Here is a 24,890-nt window from a genome sequence, read left to right as displayed (position 1 = left end):
TTTAAGGGTCCCTGGTAACTGGAGCCACCAGCAGGGATGAGCAGGTGGAGGGAGGGCCAGGATACTGGGCCATGGGAGGAAGCGTTCAAGGGTACGTGGTCTGAGAGGGAAGACACAGGATGATACACTCACGGTATTCAAACAGGTGAAGGGATGTGATGGAGAAGACATCGGACTTCTTCCAGCTCTTCTCACCAAGTAAGGTCACAATGAAAGAGTCAAGATGCCAGGAGACAGATAGCTGCTTAGTTAAAAAAATCTTTCTTACGATGAGAGTTGTCCCTAAAAGAATCCTACTGTCTTGGTGCATCTGGGTCCCCCTGCTGCTGAATAGTGCCTTGTATGTGTTCCTACTAAAAGTAGGGGGTATATTTTGTACAGTATAAAGTCTGACAACCCCTCCAGGCAGGAGGTTCTAGAAGGTCTATGAAGGAGCTGTTCACATAACACGACAAATTATTAGTTCTCGTACAAATGCAGGATGCTTAGTGCAAACTTCCAAAGCACTACGGAGGAGTTACATAAACCGAAAACGACAGAGCTTTAAAAATTCATACATCTAGATATTTAGAAAGAACACCATCAAGGAGAAGAGACGATACTCTCACTTTAATAGGACTGATAAATCATTCCTAATGTTCTGGAGCTCTGTGCTCGTCTCAGAAATGAAATATGCTAAAAGAGGCAAGCACTTTTGAAAAATCTATGTAACGTTGCTGGGATGGTAGCACTGGCCAAGATAGTCCAAGAAAGGCAGACCCGAAGAGTGCCTGGGAGCGGTGAAGTGTCCCGGACCCCACAGCCCTTCCTCTCCTGGTGCCCCCAAGGGCCACTGGGGCAGTGCCTCACGTAACTGAACCTCCTCCGAAGCTCTGACCTGCCAACGTCTCTCTTCTCTTGGCCACAGTTGGTTTCCCCATCCCTCCTAACCTCTTGAACCCCACCAGGGAGGAAGACTGATTCCTCCAAGATCCAGCCAAACCCAGGCCACCCAGAAGTGACCTCCCTCCCTCTTTTTGAAAAGTCCTTCTAAATTTTTTACGGAACAAACCAACAAGCCCAACTAGAATCCTCCTCAGAATCTTGGCTTCCTTCTCAGAAAGTCCTAGACTTTTCTAGTTCATTTTTAAATGTTTCATACGTCACTATATATTAAACACTGCCTGGGGAGTAGTTTAACATACAGACTCCAGGACCTTGTCTTTGACTTGATGGGATGCGGCGGGGGGAGGTGCTAGGATCCTGTACAAGTCCTCCTCTCTCCCCCAGAGCCTGGGGAGCACACCTGGAGAAACCCGGCTACAGAATCTAGAACTCTGTGCCAACATTCATTCAACATTATTTAGGGAATAAGGTTCACAAGAGAGATGCGGTCATTTTTTTCTTTTTCTTTTTTTCCCCTCACCCAGAGAAAGACTTCATTTTTCCTCTGGCAAATAGTTTAGGTTGCAAAAAGAAAACAGTTTCATTATGCATATATGATTTTCAGATAAGTTAGAAAACACATGTTAAAAAAAAAAACCTTAGCCATCATGTTTACCTCAGACTATTACAAGGCTTCTATGAAACCAATATGTGGGAATCTGAAAGCAAGTTCAGAGTTCTCATAGTTCTGGGGTTCTCAGTTTGTGTTTCTTTTTTGTTTACTCGTTTATTTTTTAAAGTCTTTTTTTTTTAATTTTTTTTTTCAATGTTTGTTTATTTTTGGGACAGAGAGAGACAGAGTATGAACAGGCTCTCAGAGAGAGACAGAGTATGAACAGGGGCAGAGAGAGAGGGAGACACAGAATCGGAAACAGGCTCCAGGCTCTGAGCCATCAGCCCAGAGCCTGAACTCTGGGTTCGAACTCACGGACCGCGAGATCGTGACCTGGCTGAAGTCGGACGCTCAACCGACTGCGCCACCCAGGCGCCCCTAAAGTCTTTTTTCAATAGGCTCCATGCCCAACGAGGGGTTTGAACTCATGACCCTGAGCTCGAGTCACGCGCTCTACCAACTAAGCCAGCCGGCCGCGCCCTCAGTTTGTGTTTCTGTGAGCATCACCTTCCCTGCCAAACGTTGAAGATGCAACACAGGTATTCCGGAAGCAGCCCATTTTTTTTTCCAGTGTATAAAAATACTCTTAGAAAGTAACGCATCGCTTGCTCTATTTAAGTATTCCTTCCTTTGTGTAACTTCCAAAAAATGAAAACAATGTCTAAAATATCTAGCACAACAGAGATAACATATAAGCAGCTGACTGAAGCATAAAAGAAACAGTCGCTTTAAGAAACCGTAACATTGATGTATTGAGCACTTTTCCTAACTGCCAGGAAGAAGTGTCAACGATTACCTGGTGTGACGTTTGATCCTTCTTGAAACTTCATGGGTCCCCCTCCATGTAACTAGAAACCAAGATGTAAGAGTTCGAAACGTATTTGTCAGCAACCATGTTGCCTTGGGCGCCTGGGCGGCTCAGTTGGTTAAGCATGTGATTCCTGATTTCAGCTCAGGTCACGGTCTTGCAGTCCGCGAGATTGAACTCTGAGTTGGGCTCTGGGCTGCCAGTACGGAGCCTGCTTGGGATCGTTCTCCCTTTCTGCCCTGCTTGTGCTCACACACACACACTCTCTCAACAAAAAAAAAAAAAAGAAAATAAACATTAAAAAAACCCTGTGTTACCTTAAGATGGTTTTTATCGATAAAAGGAAATGAACCCCTGTTATGAAATAAAAGCTCTCGTATATTTCTACACCACTGCTTTATCCTTGCAGAAAGTGTCAGATTCAGTACCATCTGATAAATGATCTTTTCAAACTAAACAAGACTTCGTCTCGGGTCTCACACACGCCTGACCTTGAGGCAGCTCTGACCTGGAAGAGAACAAGGCTTCCTCCTGGGCCCAGCTCTCTTCCACGCGTGCGGCTTAAAGAGCTTCACCGCACAGGAGCTAACGGCGTGTGTTCTTTTTCTTATGAAGGACACGAGGCAAGAAGAGGGAGGAAAGCGAGAATTTGTTCAGGTATCAGCAGGAGGAAACACAGAAGGGAAATGCCAGCTCTGACCACCGCAGAAGTGAGTCTGGACATTTCCCCGTTACACCTTCCACGGAGAAGCCTGATTTGAACTGTACCCATTCCACGTGGGCGTCAGAAGACGCCAGGAGCTTATGCGGAAATTGGACATCTCACTGAACGGGTACACTGAGTCACCTTTTCTAACAATCCCTCGTTCCTAATGTGTAGCTTGGTTCTAGATGCGGAAGAAACAAAATAGTGTATTTTTTCGGTTAATACAATCAACGTGCAATTTAAAAAGCTCAGAAGTAAATCAAAAATGTGCCTCTTATCAGGAATTACAAGTGACTCACAGACCTCTATTTTTCCAGAAGAGAGAATGAGCTTGAGGGCACTGAAGAGGGCACGAGAGGCTCACTGGCAGAGCTTCTGGTATCCAAGGAACCTTCCCCTAAGATCTCTTATGCTGTACCTCTACGTACATTTGCACATGCGTGTGTGGGTATACAAGTAGACGTGCAACTTTTAAGGGAGCCTCCACTTTTCCCCGTCATGAGAGCCATGTGTCCTCATCAGAAAAGATTCCAAATAATAAGACATTCGTACAAAACTAAAAAGCAAAAATAAACTCCCAGCCCGTTTCTACACTTTATTCTAGACCCCTTTCTCCCTCTGGTGTGTATTTACCCCAAATTTTGTTCCCATGAAAGTGGTGACACAGAATACCCAGAGTGCCTGTTTTCCCACTCAACAACCTCTCTGGGGATCATTCCACACCAGCAGACTCTTACCCAACCTTAATGTGGCTGCTCAATATTCCATAGTATAGCTTTATGATAATTCACACATTCTCTAATAGGCTTTCATGTTCTACTTCATTACCATTACAAGTGGTGATATATAAACATCCCTCTGTAATATTCCGGGGAACTTACAGAAATATTTTTACACATAGAAGTATGTTCACCTGTAGAAGTGGAAGGTGCCAAGTTACGCATTTTATACTTTGATACCCGCTGCCAAATCACTTTTTTAAAAAGGTCACCCTAATTGACACTCCCACCAAAGTGTAGAAGATTCCCCCGTAAAGCTTGTTAACACTAGATGTTTTTGTTTAATGATTTAAAAAAATATTTTTTAATGTTTATTTTTGGGAGAGACAGAGTGTGAGCGGGGAAGGGGCAGAGAGAGAGAGAAAGAGACAGGGAGACACAGAATCGGAAACAGGCTCCAGCTCTGAGCTGTCAGCACAGAGCCCGAGGCGGGGCTCGAACCCACAAACTGCGAGATCATGACCTGAGCCGAAGTCGGACGCTTAACCAACTGAGCCACCAGGCACCCCAAACACTAGATATTAACTAGATACTGCGTACTGTCAATTTCCTAATGAAAACAGCCTGTCACCATTTTCACTTGCATTACTTTGCTAACAAAACTGTGCATTTTTCTTGTTTATGACTCATTCCCATTTCTTTAGTGAACTGCCTGTCATATGGGTAGCAGGCTGTTACACCGATGTTCCACAGTAAATCACACCTCATGTTCATGCTCTTCGGTTAACACCTCCACCATTGGCAATGGACTTGGCCAAGTCACTTGCTCGACCAAAAAAGTTATTAGCAAGCATGACCCAAACAGAGGCTTGCTGGTAAGTGCTTACACGGTGGGGCTGTTCCCTCGGACAGCTCACTCTTAGAACCCTAAGTCACCACATAAAGGTCCAGCTTCTTTGCAAGCAGGACCTCACGGAGGACGAGATGCCTGGCTGTTCTCCTCACTCCAGCTGAGGCCCCAGACAGGCCACTGAAGGAGCCACCTCGGACACGCCAGCCCCGGTGCACACCCTATAGAGAAGAACCGTCTACGGCCACACCACCCTGAACGCGCCCGATCTCGTCTGATCTCGGAAGCTAAGCAGGGTCGGGCCTGGTTAGTACTTGGATGGGAGACCCTATGGAGGAGAACCACCCGGCGGAGCCGGCCCCAGACTGCAAAGCCATGAGGCACACGGAGTCAGTGCTCACTCAACCCAGTGCATTTTGGGTAGTTGGTTCACTAGCAATAGATAGCAAACACAATCCTTCATCCATTTTTATACTGATTTATAGAAATTTGTTCTATTTGGGGAGTATTAATCCTTTGTCCCATTACATAGCCTGTAAGTACTCCTCCCAGTCAGCATTTCAAACGTGCTAATCTTCTATATGGTAAAGGTTATGCAGTCAAATCTGTTAATCTTCCAGATGTTGTCTATAGAAATTTTAAGGCAATATCTAAACTGACAGAACTTTGATTTTTCTATAGTAATCTCATTTTGTCTAATCTGTAGAGCTTCCTCCTTCCCTCTTCTTCCAAGAAGGAAAATGTCTTGATAGGGTTTACTTTACACTCACTGAGGGGGAAACATGTTGTGTCACTCTAAGTTATTTTGAACTCTTGCGTTTATATTTTCTGGCTTACAGCAATCATTAGCTTGTGGACAGTTCTAGAGATAAGAGCATCTATGTTTAAAGGTTTAAAGAGCATCTATATTATAAAGGTATAAAAGGTTTTTAATGCACGTTTAAGACAACTTTTATTTATTAAAAAAATTTTTTTTCAACGTTTATTTTTATTTTTGGGACAGAGAGAGAGCATGAACGGGGGAGGGGCAGAGAGAGAGAGGGAGACACAGAATCGGAAACAGGCTCCAGGCTCTGAGCCATCAGCCCAGAGCCTGACGCGGGGCTCGAACTCACGGACCGCGAGATCGTGACCTGGCTGAAGTCGGACGCCCAACCGACTGCGCCACCCAGGCACCCCAGGACAACTTTTATTGAATAAGACACAACCTAAGCTCATTAACTGACCTACCGTAGCAATGATTATCAATCGGATGCTCATTTGGGGATGATGCTCCAGGGTAGATTCAGAGCCTGAAAGCACGGTCTATGGCCACGGCGTGTTTACAACGCAGATGGGCACGACGCAATGACAAAAGATCATAACTCAAGGTTGGAAGTGTGGGTGGTCAAAGGACAAACTGGGATGAAGAGTGGGGAAGAGGAGAAAGATCCAGGTCTGTGGAGGTAGTGTCATGTGGGCTGAGTCTCCAGGACGGATGGAATTTGGATGTGAAGGGGATACATATGTGAGTCATCAGGCAGAGGGAATTGCCAGCACATGGCCCCCCAGTGAAGGGGTGTGCGCTATAGCAAGCTGTTTACCTTGAACCTTGGAAAGGTCATTGTGGGCCAGGTCAATGGTAACATCCAATGCCAAGTTAGAGCGGGTCTTAAGCTGAGGGTAGCCTAATGAGATCCGGTTTATGGAGATTATTCTGGAAGTAAAAATGGATTAAGGGCAAGAAGGTAGGCAAAACTGTTAATAAAATATTATACATTCGCAGGAGAGCTCTGTGGAGTTTGACGTGAGATCACTCAAATTGTGGGTAGAAGGCAGGCGGGGGAGGGAGGCGTTTTCATGACAGAATCAAAAGGGCTGGTGATGACTAATCACTCATGACCTCTAAAATACCTGACAAGAACAGCAGATAGAAATCTCAGGCATTTCCATCCACTATAAGACATCACAGGCCTTGTTGAGACCACGGTTTCTATACCTGCAGGAAACTGGGTAGCTTTGATTCCTAAAACACGGCCACCGGAATCATTTCATGCTCTTTTAAAATTCTGGCACTGAAATGTTAACGCTGGGGGCTCTGTACAAATTTTGACCATCTGCCTATGCAACTCTCTCCTTTCTTTCAATTCCCCGAGGACAAGGGGAGGCAGGATGCCTCACAGAAGAAACCTGGGGAAGCCCAATCTGTGTTCAAGGACACCCTGAAAACCCAGCCACCTAGTTAAGGACGGCCAGTGTGATTTCCGACAAAGAATCCAGCTGGGATGGGAACAGACCATCCTCACTAGTCTCCCACTTCAGTCAACAAGTTCATTTCTGGAGAACTAAATAAGCCAAGGGGACACCTCTCCCTTCCTTCACCTCCTGAGAGAGCACTCCCTCAGGAGACTTCTTCCTCTGATACTCGGAGGCATTTCCTGATCGTAAACCTACATTCTCCTTCCTCATGTGTAGCCCTGTCCTCCTACCAACCTCTCTCTGGTAAATATTTAGGTCTAAAAGGTCGGCTAGGTCCACAGGAGAGAGAGCGAGCCACAAGCAAGGGGAGGTGGTCCACACGTGGATGTTAAATCCCTAGATGGGGACACACACAAGATGTCCTTCTATGGGGCTTTTCTTGGGAACATTTGGTAAAGGTAAGGAATGGCCAAGATTCTTTGATCAGCTCTTCCTGCCCAGAGGGAACTTATTCACCAGTTCATGTTCATCTCCAAGAAACCTTTCAGGTTCGTGAGGCATCCTAAGTGGCGGCTAGCCACTCTGCATAGAGCTCGGAGAATCACAAGGAAGAGTCAGACACAAGTGTGGGGGCCAACTGAGGGTGCTGCTCTCTTGAGACGCTGCCCTTCTCCCACACATCGCTTCTTGGGCTCTTCATCGTCAGGCCCCGGGAAGGACAGGACTCTTCTATCACCTCAATTCAGCATTCATTTCTAGCCTGAGCACACGGGACTATTCAAGTATCCCTCACACTCTCCGATCCTGGCGGGGGGTGGGGGGGGGAAGACCCCTTTGTCAAGGGTATACTCTAAGCCCAAGGCACAAAAGGGGACTTGGGGTATCAGCTTTAAAGATGACAGAAAGAGGGGCGCCTGGGTGGCACAGTCGGTTAAGCGTCCGACTTCAGCCAGGTCACGATCTCACGGTCCGTGAGTTGGCTCAGAGCCTGGAGCCTGTTTCCGATTCTGTGTCTCCCTCTCTCTCTGCCCCTCCCCCATTCATGCTCTGTCTCCGTCCCCAAAATAAACAAATGTTGGAAAAAAAAAAAAAAGATGACAGAAAGAGGCTAGCTGGGGACCTCTGACCAGCAGAAAATCTATGGTTCTGTGTCTGGAAACCAAGATCAGCATAATCCACTTTCAAGGTTCCTGAAAGAGAAAATGGCTCTGCAGGTGGAGTTGGGAATGACATTCTTGAAGGAGGGAAATGGACGGCAACCTCTGCGTGAGGAAACGGCTGCCAAGCTCGGCAGGTAGGGCCACTGGCTACTCAGCTCAGCTCGGGGCGGGGGAGGGGGGGGCAGTTTGCTATTGTTTCAGGCTGTGGCACCCAGGCGAAGTGCCCGACCGCCAGGGTTTTTTATTGTAATGTAGCGCCTGACATCAAGTTTTTGCCGCGGAATCCATTTCAAATGAACACACTGCCAGCTGCACAACGAGACAAAGAGCCAGGCCACCCCACCCACGGCCTTCTTTTAGAAAACCCTGGGTGACCTAGATTACTGACCGCTGGAGCGACCCCGCTCTTCCCTTCCCAGGCTTGAATTCCCACTGTTATGATGTTTCACATTCGCCAATAAAGAGTGAACCCATAGAAACCCCAGGCCCCCACCCTCGACCCCAACAAAGGCAGAATGCCAGGTCTGTGCTTTCTCTCTTGCTGTGTGGCCCTGGGCATGCTGTGTACCCTCCAGGACTTGTAATAAACCTTGTTTTTTCAAAGTTGCCTGATGATTGTTGCTAAGGTACGCCTTGAAATCCCAAGAACCACAGGGGCCGGTGCAGCCACAACGTCGGCTCCGGGAGGGGAGATGTCTGGGAGGCTCCCCCCGAGCAGTACAGCCCAGGTCGGCGCCCCACAGCATTCCCGGCCAACAGCATCACTATCTGTAAGCGGAGACCAACATGAAACAGCGTTGCCATGACAGCTACTGGGTTACAGCCTAACGAGGGAGAGAACACGCATCCGTGTGACATGATGAACAACAGGGCCAGGCAAAGTGGGGTTCATACGAGATGGGAGACCTAGAAGAGATCGCAAAGAACAGCAAAATTAGGGAGGGCTTGAGGGAGAGTGAAACATCAAGTGAATGGGTGGGGGTGGGGGACACTGGAGGGCAGTTCAGATGAAGGATCCCCATGAGGGTAGGACAGAAGCAAGAGTGAACGCAATGTTTTGGCAACGGGCCTGAGCAGAAACAATCATATTTCCATACTAGACCAGGAGGATGGAAGCATCCAGGACTTTAGAAACCCAACACAGAGGTTCAGATTTCAACTGGACATGAGAATATCACACTGACTTTTTGGGTGGAAAGGCCGGGGGAGGTTGACCAAGTGGAGCCATGGACCGCTGTTGCAATGGTGGTAGGGGGAGGACGACAGTATAAACAAGCCAGCATCACAGATCTGAAGCTTAGACTTTACCTTGAGAAAATGGCGGAGCCCCTGGAAGAAATTAAAACTGGGAAGGGCAAGCTCGTGTTGGGGGAGAAGACGAGGAACTTGGTTTTCAAGATGTCAACCAAAGCTCCCAGTTGATGTGTCCAGCAGGCAATCCTAGCAGGAATGGCCCCAGTGGGAAAAGACAGGTTTGAAGGTGATGCTAAGGCATCACCAGCAGAGCCACAAGAACAGAGCCGCTTAGAGTAACGACATCGGCAGGACGTCGTCTCACAGCTCCCTAAAAGCGCTAATACAATGGGGGTCACCCACCTGATAAACATTTCCACGCATGGAAGATATCGGCTTCCAGCTAAAGACAATTTTGGGCTAGGCGCTGGAAACAGTTGCGGCTCTGATTCCCAATGTGGCTGAGACGGAAAAAGTGAACGTGAACATGTACAGTGAGATATCCAGCCACCTCCGCCACCCCGAAACTGCACAGGCTGGGTGTGGAGTGCCCAGAAATATGCCAGCAGGGCTCTGGGGACCCTAGCAAGGCTCTCCTTGTTTACAGCAAGAGAGACCTCGGGTCATTCTGCTCCTGTGGGGAAGGATGACCCAACCGAAATACAAGCATTAGACATCTCAGCTGAGATTTTGAAGACTTTTACTTCAATACACTGTACTTTTTTTTTTTTTTTTTTAATATTTGAGAGAGGGCATGAGGATACCTGCACACAGGAGGGAGAGAGAATCTCAAGCAAGCTCCGTGCCGGGTGTGGAGCGGGGCTCCGTCCCATGACCTTGGGATCGTGACCTGAGCCAAAAATCAAGAGTCAGACACTCAACCTCCTGAGCCACCCAGGGGCCCCAATACCCTGTACGTTTACTCTCCCCGTGACGAAGAAAGCTGCCTTCTCGTTGCGCCCTTACACGGCAGAGAGCAGAGTGTGTGTGCAAGCAAGCTCTCTGGTCTCTTTCCACGAGGGCGTTAATCTCATTCATGAGGGCTCTACCATACCAACACCACCTAAGGCCATCCCACTGGGGGCTAGGATTTCAACCCATCAGCTTCGGGGAGAACACGACCATTCAGTTCTGTAACAACATCGAGAAAACTTCTACAGGCTTCCAGTTACGGAATAAATCACAGGAATAAAAGGCACAGCATAAAGAATATAATCAGTGACCTCCAAATAGCCATCTATCAGGACAGAGGGCAGCTACGCTTGGACACAGCATAACGTATAAACTTGTCGAGTCACTATGTCATATGCCTGAAACTAACATAATACTGTGCGTCGGCTACGCTCAACAGAAAACCAAACAAAAACAACAGAGCACTAGAGGAGAAATGCTTTGATTTTTCCAGTCTAGAAGAGGAGGAGGGATAGGGACTACAGGGCATGGCTAGGTAGCCACTATAGAAGAAAACACAAACCGGGAAGTTCTTTCGATTAATCTCAGAGCAAATCAGCTGCTGCCCAACAAGTGGAATCATGGACCAACTATTGGCAGAATGCCCTTAAAACTCAGAACATGACCAAAAGAAATACACTGTGCCCTGGGAAGCTCTCCGTTGCCCTCGTAAATCTAGACCAGACTGTTTCATGCACATTTTTAAAACCTAAAATAACCCGCACTTTAAAGTGGCAGCATCTGATTCGAATATGGCGGCATGCTAGAAATGGAACACCGGTGAAAATAACCATGGCGGATGTAGACTGGTAAGTAAGCTATTCTTATTATTCTACCATCCCCCAGAAGAATTCCAGCCAGACAAAACTGCAGTTGGAAGGCGCAAACAGTATCACGGGTATCCCTGGAGGGACACAAGGGCAAACCGATTTAAGGGAAGGTATTATTTGATCTCATTGATCCAGGTTGACGTTAAAAAACACCCTCCGATGCACCTGGGCCCAAGGTAACCACCTCTGCCAACCAGCAGCTTAAACCCTTGGGAACACCAGGCACCAAACCCCCGCCTGCCCTGCCGCCTCCGTCACCAGTGAGGTCAAAACAATGATGGAGAGGTCAAATCTCAGACCAGGGGCCAACAACACTTCAGAGACGTAGTGTCTGGTCGGGCAATTAGCGTGCCTCTCGCCAAGCTCAGGGGCAATAATCAGTGATCCGCGGCTGTTCTCCACACTGGGTAAGGAAAGCACAGAACCTGACCCCTCCCCCGTGAGCACGACACCACCACTGTGACATAAGAGCCCACCCATTTTGCACAGTCTGTTCCTCATTACCCTCCCCATTGTACAGATAAGCAGGCTAAGCCTCAAAGATAATTTGCCCGAGGACACAACTGAGGAACTTTGCGTGCCAGATGGCTGTCAGCCACCAGGCTTCCTCGGGAGTCTGCTGGGATGAGGGGGCTATTCCTTAAAAAGCATCTCTTGCTCTCATCCTGCTGGCTTGTGCACTCCTAGCTTTAGCCCCTCTACGTAACAGCCACCTGGAAGCTATGTAATCACTCAAACCCTGCAGACACCCGGGCCAGCAGCTCAGCTATAGGCGGCCTTCCTCTAATTGGCGGGCAGTCTTCCTCTAATTCAGGGGTCGTGGAAACAACTATGATCCACGGATAAAATCTGGCCTGCCATTTTTGTCAATAAAATTTTACCGGAACACAGCTCCGCTCACTTGTTTACATATTGCCCATAGCTGATTTCAAGTTACAAAGGCAGAACTGAGTTTAGTTTTGACCGAGGCCGTATGGGTCGCAAAGCTCAAAATACTATCTGGTCCTTTCTGGAAAAAACGTCCTGCCCCCTCTTTGGTGGCCCCACGCTTTAGAAGGACCCTCACTTGTAAGACTTCACAAGCTTCAGACAGCCAAGTTCTACAGCAGGCTGATCCTTTAGTAAACCTTTTCATCAAGTGCATTGGACTAGAAAGCCCCTACGAAAAGACCCGTATTTCAGAGGAATTGTGCCTACCCAAGCCCCAGGTCAGAACATTAGCTGAAGAACCCTGAAAGCTCAAGAATCCTGCTCCTAAAAAGAGAGGCGATACATTCTCTGAAGCCATTTTGGAAAACACTTCCTAACGAATAAAAGCAGAAAACTACTAAAAAAAATTATGTTTTAACTAATCTTTACCATCATCTGCTTATAAGAAGCTGCTCCTTCACATTTCCTGAAATTCAGGACTTCTTCCACCTAGGTGAAATAGTTTTGACACGGACAAGCAAAGGAGAATGTGATATCACAAAGACCTAGGTCAAATCATGACTGCGCCCACCTACTGCCTCTACAGCCCTTGGCCAAGTTACTTCACATTCCTGATCCTGATTCACGTTTCTCCGTCCGCACTGCAGAGCTATGTGGCTTCTCTCTACTGCTAGGTAACAGTTCACCCCGAAACTCAGTGGCTTAGAACAAGGATCACTTATTTGGCCATCACTGTCCACTGGGGCTGGGCTCAGCTGGGCAGTTCTGGTGTTGACTCACGCATCTGGCTGCAGCCATTTGGCAGCGGGCCCGGAGCTGGAGGCTAGAAGATGGCCTCACTCATATGGCTAGCGCCCCCACGCTGGCTGTCATCTGGGCCCACCTCTCTCTGGGGCGTGTCATCATTTAGTAAGGAAGACTGGACTTCCTCACGTGGGGGCAGGAGCATTCCAAGAGAGGCAAAAGCCGGCCCGCCTCTTGCGGCGAAGGCCATGGAACTTGCACGTTATCGCTCTGTCACATCCTATTGTCCAAAGGACACCGTGAGAGACAGCCACAGGGACTCCACCCCTTGATGAAATGAGCAGCAAAATGCCATAGCCATGGTTCCTCCAAGATGTTTGTATCTTGCTGCCTGTTGTGATGAGGAGGGAACACACATAGTGGGTTTCATGGGGGGGGGGGTCGGTTCACGAACTCGCAGGGCCACAGGGAAAGAACCTCTCCTCATCCGGTTTTTGGCAAGATGGCCTTAAAAACATTCCTATTACTGTGCGTCCTGGTGCTGTGTCTGGAGGCAATCTGACAACTCCTTAGGCTTCCGCTATCCCGAGTACCCATTTGCTCACTTAATTTGAAAGGAACGTTCGTCAAAGTTGGCGACGGGTCCAGCGGAGTTTTCCTAGCAAGAAACCTCATTTAGAAAGAGGACTTAGTTCTGGGAAGTTGTCGCCATCAAAACAGAAGATACCTGGTCAAACTCGTTTAGTATCACAATAAATAATTCTAGGCGACAGGCTACAGCAAACGTAGAGTATTTTCACTTCTCTAGTGAAAGAGCCCACGTAATCATTTGGCGGGGGTGGGGGGGAACATCACTGGAGATGCTCTTTTCTTTTCCTAAGGTGTTTATTTTTTTTAGGAGCGTGCAAGTGTAAGCAGAGGGGGGAGAGAGAATCTTCAGCAGGTTCCAACACTCAGCGTGGAGCCAACACAGGACTCGATCTCAGGACCGTGAGATCACAACCTAAGCCGAAATCAGAGTCAGACGTTCAACCGCCCCGTAGACGCTCTTACGATGAGCGTTTAGGCTGTATTAAAGGTGGAGTTTTCCACCCTTGAACTGAAGCTGACTTTCCTCTGATCACGTAGTTGAGTCAGCTGTCCAGCCGTACAAAGATAAAAACAGTAACATCAGGGAGATACATCAGGAGTAGCATCGGTCCCACGGGAGTACGGGCACTCAGGACACTAGACCCTCAGAGGCACAGGGGACCCCGCTTACTTGGCAGGTGAGGCAACTGAGGCCCAGAGAGGTTCTTACACTCAAGTAGAGCAACTGTTACACACAGTTATTGCACAAACCAGGCATATGTAACCCAGACGCAGTGATGGCCCCACTTGGAATCAACAGACTGGCTGCTGGGCCCTGGATGGGTATGGCGTCACAGCCACGGAGAAACGCTGTTGTGCCTTTTCGGTAGCACCAAACTCAAGCCACAAAAATCCTTTCTGTCCCAGAGGTGAAGTCAAAGGGATAAAGTTTGGGGCATAATCCCAACCTGCCGCGACACTTTCTGGTTGGGAATAGCACATTTTTTAGGTGGGTAGGGCCTGCCTCGTAAACAGTCTCCTGTTACGGAGCCCAGATCCCTGAAAGGTGGAAGGGACCCGTCACCACTCTGACTTCCGTAACCTGGGTTGGCCACAGATGCCACGCTGCTCTTCCTGCCCTGCAGCCCATCACCACTCGGTGACTTGGAGGCCTGAGGAGGGATGATCCCTCTGGCTCTGGAAGTGGAAATAAAATACGTCTGTGGTGTTGCAAGGCACAGCCGAGGATGGAGGAACTTTCTACCCCCTTCCAGACTATAGAGGGGACGCTGCTGTAGACAGCTCCCATCTAGAAGAGAATCTGGTTATTGCTCAGCGTTCAATGAGAAGAGAGGACATTTCTTTCCACATCACAAGCTTGACCCGGGGTACAAAAATCAGGGAGAGATGCTGGCTCATTATTTTAAAAACGTAAGGCCAGTTTGCCACTTTTGATCCATGGCTGTGTGTGGACCCTGCTGCATAGGACCTGCCCACATGATCATCTGGCTTAAAACAGATCATCCAGCATGAAGAATTTCATGATTTCACGGAGGACCAGAGGGCCTTTGAGCAACGATCGTGTTCAGGTCGTTGCCAACTCCCTGTGGGTCACTAGAAGGACAGGCCAACGTGGCCAACTCACAAGGACTCCAAAGTTAGATGTGCCAGATAACCACAGGCGACTGGGATCTCTTCTCTCCCTATCACATTGCAGATTTTATGCGAGAAGGTGGTTCACAGTCCAGCAGGGGGGGGACAGTCTCGTGGAGGCGGATGAGAGAGATTCCAGGGGTGCAGGCTGCGGCCCTTCCAGCCTGGCCCAGTCACTACGTGGAAATGTGCTCATGTGAAGTGGGACCACAGGTCTCCAATGGCATGCCCCAGTGTCTGGAGAGAATAAAGCAGCTTTGAGGTATAGAAAGAGGCTGGAATGGGAAATCACAGTGCCAAATTCTGCCAGTAACTAGCAGAGACCTTAATTAAGCCAGGCATGGATTTGAAGTTATTTGTATAATAAAACAGTTGGGGAACAGGATTTCTTAAGATTCCTCTGGCTGTGACATTCATGTTGTTCTCTCAGAGCCAACTTAACAGACAAATGGAAAATGTTACCCATTCAGCTCTAGTGGGAAATACAGCGATAAGTGGTTTCAGAATCTACGACATTTTTTTGAAATCATGCATTTTAATAGTCCTTCAACGAGAATTATTGATTACCCAATACTCAAAAAACGAAGTTTAAACAAACACAGGGATCCCTGGCTTTTTTCTCTTGGGAGGGAGAGCTGAATTTGACAGTAAATTTTTAAAAAGTGTTTATTTTTGAGAGAGCATGTGTGAGCATGAGCAGGGGAAGAGCAGAAAGGGAGACACAGAATCCTCGGCTGACAGCTTTGAGCTGTCAGCACAGAGGCTGACACGGGGCTCAAACTCACGAACCGCGAGATCATGCCCTGAGCTGAAGCTGGATGCTTAACCGACTGAGCTACCTGGGCGCCCCTGATAAATTTTAAAAGGTATGTTCCAGTCTCTCTAAACCATATAAGCACCCCATGACCCACGGCCTCAGCTCTTATGGTCTCTCCTGTTACGTCTGCCCAAACCAGTGGTGATGTTCAGCTTCTGCTCCAAAAGTCCGGGTCCAGTGTTAGAACTCACGAGTCTGGTTCCTGCGCCAGCTCTTTGGGTTTCTAGTCCGGCAAGATTAAAGGGACCGAAGTCACTTTAATTGCCCGGGGGAGCAGGTGCTGTGCTAAATTACCGTGGGAGTCTTTGCTTCCACTCCGAATCTTCAGAAGTTGAAAGAAATGCCGCCCTATCTGTGCAAATGCCAGCGACCTGGAGTCATTCTTTATTTTCTATCACATGAAGGGAAGTCGGTGTCGCGGTCACAGCTCACACATCCTAAAGCAACAGACCGACTCCATCTGTTACAGATGAAGTCCTGTGTGGGCAGTCAAACTGTAGCTCAGGAGCTGGGGGTGTGACAGAGCTCGCCAGAGGGAAACTCTGCTGCCTGCAGCCTTGACGAGGACACGCTCGTTCGACGCACATGATATTCAGATTCTCTTCATCTCCAGGGCTCGCTCAGAAGCAGAGGACACCCAGGTCTCAGCTATGCAAGCTCTCCGGTTGGCTCTTCTGTCCCAGGACCTCTGCCCCTCCCCTAGACACCCAGCCTCCTGTTTGGTGACCACCTTGAAGGACATCTCAGTGGCCCTACCTGCTGCGGCTTCGGCGTGGGCTGCTTTGGGAAATGCAGGAGAGACAGACAAGGCATCTTGCCCTCGGAGCCCCTGAGATCGCGGCAGGGCCAAATCCCAGCTGTGGCCAACTCCCGGGCGTGTTCAGGGTCCAGCTGTGTTCTGTCTTCCAGGAACGATTAATGTGGGGGACGTGATGGAGCGCAGAGCAGGAGTCGTCCTCGGAGCAGTAAGACAGAAGAAAGTGACCTGTAGTCACATTGCCTCCCCAGCATTCCTTCCTGGAGATGATTCATGGAAGCCCTGGGACTGACCTTAATCAGATGTGCTGTAAGCACTTACTGAATGTGACCCAGCTGCAGAAGACAGAGGTTTATGCAGCATTAAAGGCAGCTGGAGCAAGAGCCACGACAGTGACCTCGTGTGTTGGGATTTAACGAGAAGGTTCCTTTCTGCTCAGAGCACCAACCATTTTTAGCAGGTTTTAAGGATTGGGTCAGTTCTGAAATTATTTGAAGAATACATCATCCTAACTTCAACCCGGATGTTTCCCCCGCTTTTCCTTGGTTCCCCTGAAGTGATAGCATTCAAGGAAAGAGGTACTCCCTGGAAACCCATCTTATGGATAGCTTAAGACAAAGATAAAATGGTTCGCATCGTCGATGGGAATGTTTATACATCTTCAGACTCGGCTGCGTTCGTGCTGCACCGGCTCAGCTAAGCTGGGGCTTCCTGGCCCTGGACAGTTTTACGTGAACGCTGGTACGTTTACGTGAACACCAGTTAAGAGGGAGGTGCGACAGCAACCAGGCCTCGCATGTTCCTGAGGTCATCAGAGGGCAGCAGGTGCCGCCACACCTCCTGGGGCAGCAGCTGGGCCCACCCTCCCTTCAGCCTCTGAGCCCACCCTCCCTTCAGCCTCTGAGCATCCTGGACCAGCTTTCCCCGCAGGCTGCCCACGGTGTACGAGCCAGAGGCCTAGAGGCAGCGGGACACAGGTTCCAGCTCGTCCTTGCTCTTCTCCGTTTCCAACTTTCCTTCCAATGCCAGCCCCACAGACTTCAGGTTCAGCATCAGATACAGAGGTGAGGGACTGTTGAACTGGGCACAGTTGTGGGCACTCGTAATAAGTCTCATTTTATCAGTGTTTCTGCTCCTCTAAGCCCCTAATACACGTATCTTTACTAAACTGTATCGGGATATGTAACTGAGGGTTTTTTTAACAACCATATCATGGTCATGACCACCCTGTGTCGAAAATTAGAAAGTCCTAGGAAGAAAAACCCCCAAGACTCTCTCCCAAATAAGAGCACAAGGCAGCTCTACGTTTGGCGACTCAGGCAGATCTGTGGTTCACTTTTTTATCTGATATTTTTGTATCTTGAGAGCGCGCGAGCAAGCATGAGCAGAGAGAGGTTGCAGGGGGAGGAGAGGGAGGCAGAGACCATCTCAAGAACTGCCCCTGTATTTCACTTTCTAGGTGACTTAGCACGCACCTTTAAAAAGCCAAAGCTGTATATAATAGGAATGTATATACTATGCATGTAATTTATTACCGTAGGCAGAATACAGGAGCTGTTCCCGCTGAAAATTTTAAGTACACAGCACAGTACCGTTAACTGTCGGACCTGGTACACAGATCTCTAGAACTTAATCTTGTGTAACTGCAACTTTTACCTGTTGAACCACTCCATTTGCCTTACCACCACTTGCCCGTTTTCTAGCTGAAGGAAATACTGCCTGGTTCATGAGATCAGGAAACTTACTTTTACGCAAAAATCCAAGGCCACTTTGCAACAAGGTGGGGACAGCTTTCCCCGATTCAGCGTCCACGTAGATTATTTACAGTCTATAGATGGTTGAAGATGAAGCACAGGGCTCCTCGTACAGGGCCATTCATCTGCAGGAGAGTCGAAAATCAAAGTCCCAGGACAAAAGCAGTATACATGGTCATAGGCTCACCTGTGAATTCTCAGATCTGTAAAATACATAGGCCTGTGTTCGCGCACACAGGCTGACCGGCTTGGCATGAACACCTGACCTACGGGAATCTAACCCATGAGGAGACCAAGAAGCGATCCAAATCTCCTTTTTTAGAATACTAAGAAATTTAGAGACATAAATCTGGCAGAACTGGGGAGCAGAGTAGACTTTTCCCATCACGGGCAAATTGGTGCATTCGGACAGCCCCCAGATCCTGGCAATACAACTTTGCCTCCCTGGATCTGTTTCTTAAAAGCAGGTGAACTCCGACCAGGACCCAGGCGTTGGTTCCCCAACCACACCATGTACTCTCGTTACTGATCAGCCCCTGGCCCTCTGACACTGCAGAGAACTCCGCCGTCTCTACTGCAAGAGCCTTCACCCTGAGGGGCGTGGAAAGAGGTCACACATCGTTGGGTACAGCTGTCCGTGTCGCCACCGGGCCTGTAGTGAATTTCTCTTGGACTCTTCAATCTAGTCTCAGCCATGCTGTTTCTGCTTCCTTAACTGAGCAGCAGTGTTCCGTATACATCAAGTTTACGGACTGCTTAAGCTTAAAACGAGAACTGTTGGCACGTCTACGGGAACGTTTGCCTATTTTTAAGCATTTATGTGTTTATTTTGAGAGAGAAAGAGCAGGAGCATGGGAGAAGCAGAAAGAGAGAGGGAAAGAGAATCCCAAACAGGCTTCGTGCTCAGGGCTCCATCTCACGACTGTGAGATCATGACCTGAGCCAAAATCAAGAGTCAGAGGCTTAACCGACTGAGCCACCCAGGCGCCCCATGCTTACATATTTTTATTCTCTGGTGCATTTGTGCCCATGATTAGGTTGGGGGGGGGGTGTGGAGACGAGCGCAGCCCGAGCCCCACTAGGCGGTATGGCACCAGCGCCAATGCCATGGCAGGGATGCATCCCGGACAGAACACAGGATGCTTCTCTGTCCTGTGTCCAACACAAAACCTCAACCACACTTGAGTGTGTGTGTTGGGAGGAAGCGGACAACAAATCTGCTGAGACATGATCAGCTGTTCCTAATTTTTTTCCGATGTTTGTCCACTACTTGTGCATTCATTTGGCCATCTGGCCAATACTCATAAGCAAACAATCGGCAGCAAATATCAAGGGTTTCTAAAAAATATACGGGAAATGTATAAAATGAAGAACATTCTGCTTTACCTTTTTCCTCCTGTGAGCTAGGAAAGTGATGCCATGATTTGATTTTGGCCGTGGACCTCCTCTGACCGGCTCAAAGGACACAGAGTTTTGAGCATCACTGGATCTCACAGGGTGAGGCCCTCTCTGCTAAAAGCGAGTCAACGTCGACGGGTGGTTGGAAACGAAGCTCCCTGGGCTTCAATTCAGCCACTGAGTCTCTGCTGAACGCCTACTAGGTACACAGAATTCTCATGCTTCTGAGATTAGAAGACAATTCTCATCAATAAAAAGGTTTAAGAGTGAGGAGTTGGTAAGACGTGTGCACCAGCTGCACAAGGTACAAGACTGTTCATGACCATAACTCCAAATCGGTGGTAGCTCAGTGTGTGTACTGATGTGGGAAAACGTATATAGTAAGTGAAAAGAATACAGGGTGTATGCACACAGTAACTCATTTTTGTATTTATAAATTACCTCCCTTTGTGCATTGAAAATATAAAGTTAAGGGGCGCCTGGGTGGCTCAGTTGGTTCAGCGTCTGACTCCGGCTCAGGTCATGATCTTGCCGTTCGTGAGTTCGAAACCTGCGTCGGGCTCCGTGCTGACAGTTCAGAGCCTGGAGCCTGCTTCGGATTCTGTGTCTCCCTCTCTCTCTGCCCCTCCCCCTCTTATGCTCAGTCTCTGTCGAAAGTAAGCATTAAAAAGAGAATATAAAGTTAAAGCAAGTGAATCATAGTCTCTACTGGGTAGGATCCAGGGGAATTTAACCTTTTCCATTATGCCTTTCTATAAAGTTTGAATTTTAGATGACTTTGTACTTTACTTGTCATTTAAAATGTTTTCAGAAGGCAAGTGTTCTAAGAATTCAGAGTAAATGAAGACCCGACCTGCTAATTACTAGAAAGATGGTTTCCCTGAATGGCTCCTGTAGTTGGAATGCTCTGAGAGGACCATCCAACCAGGTTTGGTGTTGGCACACGCCTGCTTACCCCACCTTCTGGAACTTTCCATGTGAGCCAGTGGTTTCTTCGCTCCAGAAGCTCTAATTCCTTCTTCACTGACTGAGACCTGTTCACGTTTTCTGCCCCCAATCCCCACTCAATGCTATTTCTTCTGCAGACACTGAGTACTCGAAATGGCTGCATAGTATTCATTGGTACAGATCGATCATGATTTAACCATCTCTACACAATGATATATATCTGGCTCATTTCAAATTTTCTCATTATACAGGACAATGCTTCCAGCACTTCCTCTGTAGCTATTGTTAGCTGCCTTTTATTTCACCAACAGTCTCAACAACTATATCATGACAACGTGCTTCCTCCATAGCACTCAGCTTCCTGCATGGCGAGCATGTTCAAATCCTGTAGTTGGAACGACGGCCAATGACTGCTGAGGCCGTATGAGGTTGATGGAGGAGAAACCAGACACAGCTACAGAAAGCCCTTGCCTTCAAGAAGCCAAGAACAAAGTGATAAAGACCTGGGCTAGGTCCGCGGTGCTGAAAGTAGGACACAAAGAATGGACCTAGGAGTGATTTAAAGGCAGATCACAAGTGGACTTCAAAATATGTATTTGGGCATTGGTCACATGAATCCCAGCTAAAACCAGCAAACGTGACGGCCTCAATAATCCAGCATGACCATTGCAACAGAACTGAAAAATTGGCTTTGTTCCCACGTTCACGACAGGGCTGGCCGACAGGCCTCTACAGAGGAGGGGGAGCCAGGTCAGGGGCTAGGGAGATCCACTGGGAGGAGAAGCAAGGCTCTACGCGTTTGGTTCAGGTGGTGGCCTTCTCGGGGTGATTCAGCCTGTCAAAATGCAGGGAAGGGGAAGGGGAGGAGGCAAGAGGGGGGCTGAGGTCGGGACTTTGTCAGGTAAGAGGTATGTCAGATTGGGGCACCTGGGTGGCTCAGTCGGTTGAGTGTCCGACTTTGGCTCGGGTCACCATCTCACAGTTCGTGGGCTTGAGCCCCATGTCGGGCTCTGGGCCGACCGCTCAGAGCCTGGAACTCACTTCAGATTCTGTGTCTCCCTCTCTCACTGCCCCCCCTCCTCTGTTTGCGCTCTCAAAAATAAACGTTTAAAAAAAAAAAAAGAAAAACGAAGAGGTAGGTCAGATTTCCAGGAAGTCTGTCTGCTTTGTTCAAAACAGGAATAGGATCCCAGCCAACAGCACAGGCTGAGGACAAGGGATCCAGCCCCCAAGGAGAATAGCTGACAAATTCTGTCAAGGGCTGCTTCACAGCAGACGGGGCTGCAGGATTTAGGACACACTCTATGCCCCAGACCTGAGCCAGGCTAGAGCACGAAGACTTCAGGGCCCGAAATCAGGGTTAGGCTGAGACCGTATAGGCAGGCCAACTACATAATCTGTCTGACCCAGCACGAGCTGCAAATGTGGGGCCCATGGGGCGCCTGGAGGGGGGGGGGGCTCAGTCAGTTGTTGATCTTCTCTTGATTTCAGCTCAGGTCATGATGCCAGGGTCGTGGGATCGAGTCCCAGTCAGGCTCTGAGTGTGGAGCCTGCTTAAGATATTCATTCTCACATTCTCTCTCTCTCGCGCCGCCCCCCCCCCCCAACGTCCCCTGCCTCTGCCCCTTTCCTTCTCTCTAAAAAGAACATGTGGGGTCCTTGTTCAAAAATTATAAAAACTTCTCAAAATGGTGACAGAAGGGCATTCAACTACATGCGGGGCCCTTCTGAGCACGGGGTCCTGGGCATTTGCAGAGGCCATGTGGCCACGAAGCCAGCCCTGCCTGCACGGGAAGGACAAACCCAGACCCTGCGGCAAAGAGGACAAGATGAGTCGTCAACTTTTGTGTTTGAAACAGCACAAGTATCCTGTTGGGTTCTTAAGCACCCTGTTGAGTTTTCAAACGGTTTTCTCCCCAAAGTCCTACGCGAAGCCCAACTGAACGCCTAAGATAGATACTCTAAGGCGTGCCTGGGTGGCTCAGTCGGTTAAGCGTCCCACTCTTAATTTCGGCTCAGGTCACGATCTCGTGGTTTCGTGGGTTCAAGCCTCACCTCGGGCTCTGCGCTCTGACCACGTGTAGCCGGCTTGGGACTCTCCCTCTCCTCTCTCTCTCTGCCCCTCCCCCTGCTTGCACTCTCTTGGTCTCTCTCAAACTTAAAAAAAGCTAGTTGAAGGCAGAACTTTTCAGTCTACTTCAGGACTCGGCCCCGTCTCCGGTCATCACTCCCCCCACGACTCCTAAGTCACCACCTCTGGCCTCTGCACTCCAGGAGGCACCATCCAGACCACAGGAGGCTCTACTGTACTCCCCGAAAGAACACACCCAAGAGGACTTTGATAGCGAAATGCCAGGACCCGCAACAAGGAGCTCCAGCGACAGCAAAGCGAATCAGCCAATCATTTCATCCACAGGGTATAGCTTTCCCTCTTACACGGTAGCACAAAACGCCCCTTCTGGGACCACTCATAATGCATCTGTTTCCGTTATAAACAACTATTCATGGGACTCTTATGACCACCTTGAGGACAAATTTCTGGGGTGGGGTAGGGGGAGCAGGGGAACACTTTAATACTGAACGTGTCTGCTTCCGGCTCACGTGCATAACCTACAAGTATTCCCTAATTAAACTTGTCTTCAGAAACGCTGTAAAATTTAAGCAAAAAACATAGAAGATTAACCTAAAAGGGCGGAGGTACCATCCTTCAACGACCGTAACTTTAGAGAGTCAGTAAAATCCTCAAGTACGGGCTCTTCAGACGCGTGTTTGAAAAAAGCCCCCTAACAAAGTAGGCAAGAAATGCCCAACGATGATGCTGAGAAAGAACTTTCTGCTCTTCTGTGCACTGCCAAAGATCCGACGTGCTGATGCTAATCTTATCTGAACATATTAATAAGATCCCTAAGTTCCCTTAGTAAGAAACACCACCAGGGACACGACGACTGGGTAACAGTTGTCTCTTAAGAAATATCGCTCCCCACCACGTTTTTCCTCCGGGGGGGGGGAGGGACAGGAAATTGATGGATGCTTCCTGGAATGTCTAGCTACCAAAAAAAAAAAAAAAAATCCGTAAAGCCTAAGTCATTAAAGATGAAAGTCGTGGTGAAATGAGCAATTAAGATAACTAAACGGATTCTTCTTTTTAAGACCAGCTTCCGAGGCCTACCACATGACCGCCACAAGTCACATTGCAAACTGTTTCCTATCTGTAACGCGAACAGCCATTCTGCCTTTACTGAGAAAGAGAATCAGACAGAGGTTCTCGCATTTGCTACTTTGTTTTGTGAGACCTCCCTCGCTCCTGTGACTCTTGGAGGACACGGAGACACTTCAGTTAGCTGATGGAAAACGAACGTAGGAAGAGATAGGGAAGCAGAAGGACACTCTTTGTTCCCTGGATTTCACCTTCTGACCAGCATTTATTTTTCTTTGAGAGAGAGAGAGCGCACACGTGTGAGCAAGGGACGGGGGCAGAGAGAGAATCCTAAGCAGCCTCCACACACTCAGCAAGGAGCCCGACTGGGGGCTGGATTTCATGACCCTGGGATTACGACCTGAGCTGAAATCAAGAGTCAGACACCCATCTGACTGAGGCCCCTGGGCGCCCTTTCCCTCAGACCATTCTAAGTTGCTAAGTGGATCCTGTGATAATATAGTGACTCTGCCGGTGACCAAGGCCTCTGTTGGTAACCGATGTCCTTCCTTGGCGTGTTTTCCAGGGCTGAGGTCCTATGTTCTGTCTAGAACGGTCTGAAACGTATCTAAGATCGGCCAACAATGCGACTCTGCACAACAAAACTCTGTTCCGACACGAATAAAAGTCATTGTCCATAATGTGCAGATTTAAAGCAGACCCTTCTCTAGGTTTGAGGAGACTCGTATTTCATGCACCAGAACACGGATGCAAGACATCCCTTTCCTGATGCTATTTTTAAATTGCACGGTTTGCAAAAATGCGTAACTTGTTTTGAAGTTTTAATTTTGCCTATTTATTCACAGGCTATAAAAATACTGCCGTCGCGGCTATTTTTCTAATTTTTGAAATCTGAATTCATACAGGAACAGAACCGCAGGAAAGAAAATCCCTCGTGGGGGCCGAAGTGGGTCTCTACAGGGGTCCTTCCAGCACTTTCCAAGCCTGAACCTTCCTGAATTCATCAGCTCAGGCAGCCACAACAAAATACCACGGGCTGGGTGGCTTAAACAACAGATTTATTTTCCGCAAGTCCAAGATAGGGAGCCGGCTGGGTTGGTGTCCAGTGAGGAGTCTGGCCGTGGGCTGCAGATGCAGCCATGTGTGTCCTCGCATGGCTTTTCTTTGTGCCCACGGGGGCAGAGGGAGCA

General features: G+C 48.5%; 1 protein-coding gene and 1 pseudogene across 5 annotated transcripts in view; one reads left to right on the top strand and one right to left on the bottom strand.

The window, feature by feature from the left end:
• Window positions 1-24,890, bottom strand: part of CCBE1 (collagen and calcium binding EGF domains 1) — a 246,388-nt gene that overhangs the window by 110,809 nt on the left and 110,689 nt on the right. The window lies entirely within an intron of this gene.
• On the top strand, window positions 4,857-4,980 carry LOC121033245 (uncharacterized; annotated as a pseudogene).

Source organism: Herpailurus yagouaroundi, unplaced genomic scaffold (genome assembly GCF_014898765.1).
Source record: "Herpailurus yagouaroundi ecotype Mexico unplaced genomic scaffold, PumYag 142, whole genome shotgun sequence".
Taxonomy (NCBI): domain Eukaryota; kingdom Metazoa; phylum Chordata; class Mammalia; order Carnivora; family Felidae; genus Herpailurus; species Herpailurus yagouaroundi.
Note: the sequence above shows the minus strand (reverse complement) of the source record. Positions and strands in the feature narration are given on the sequence as shown.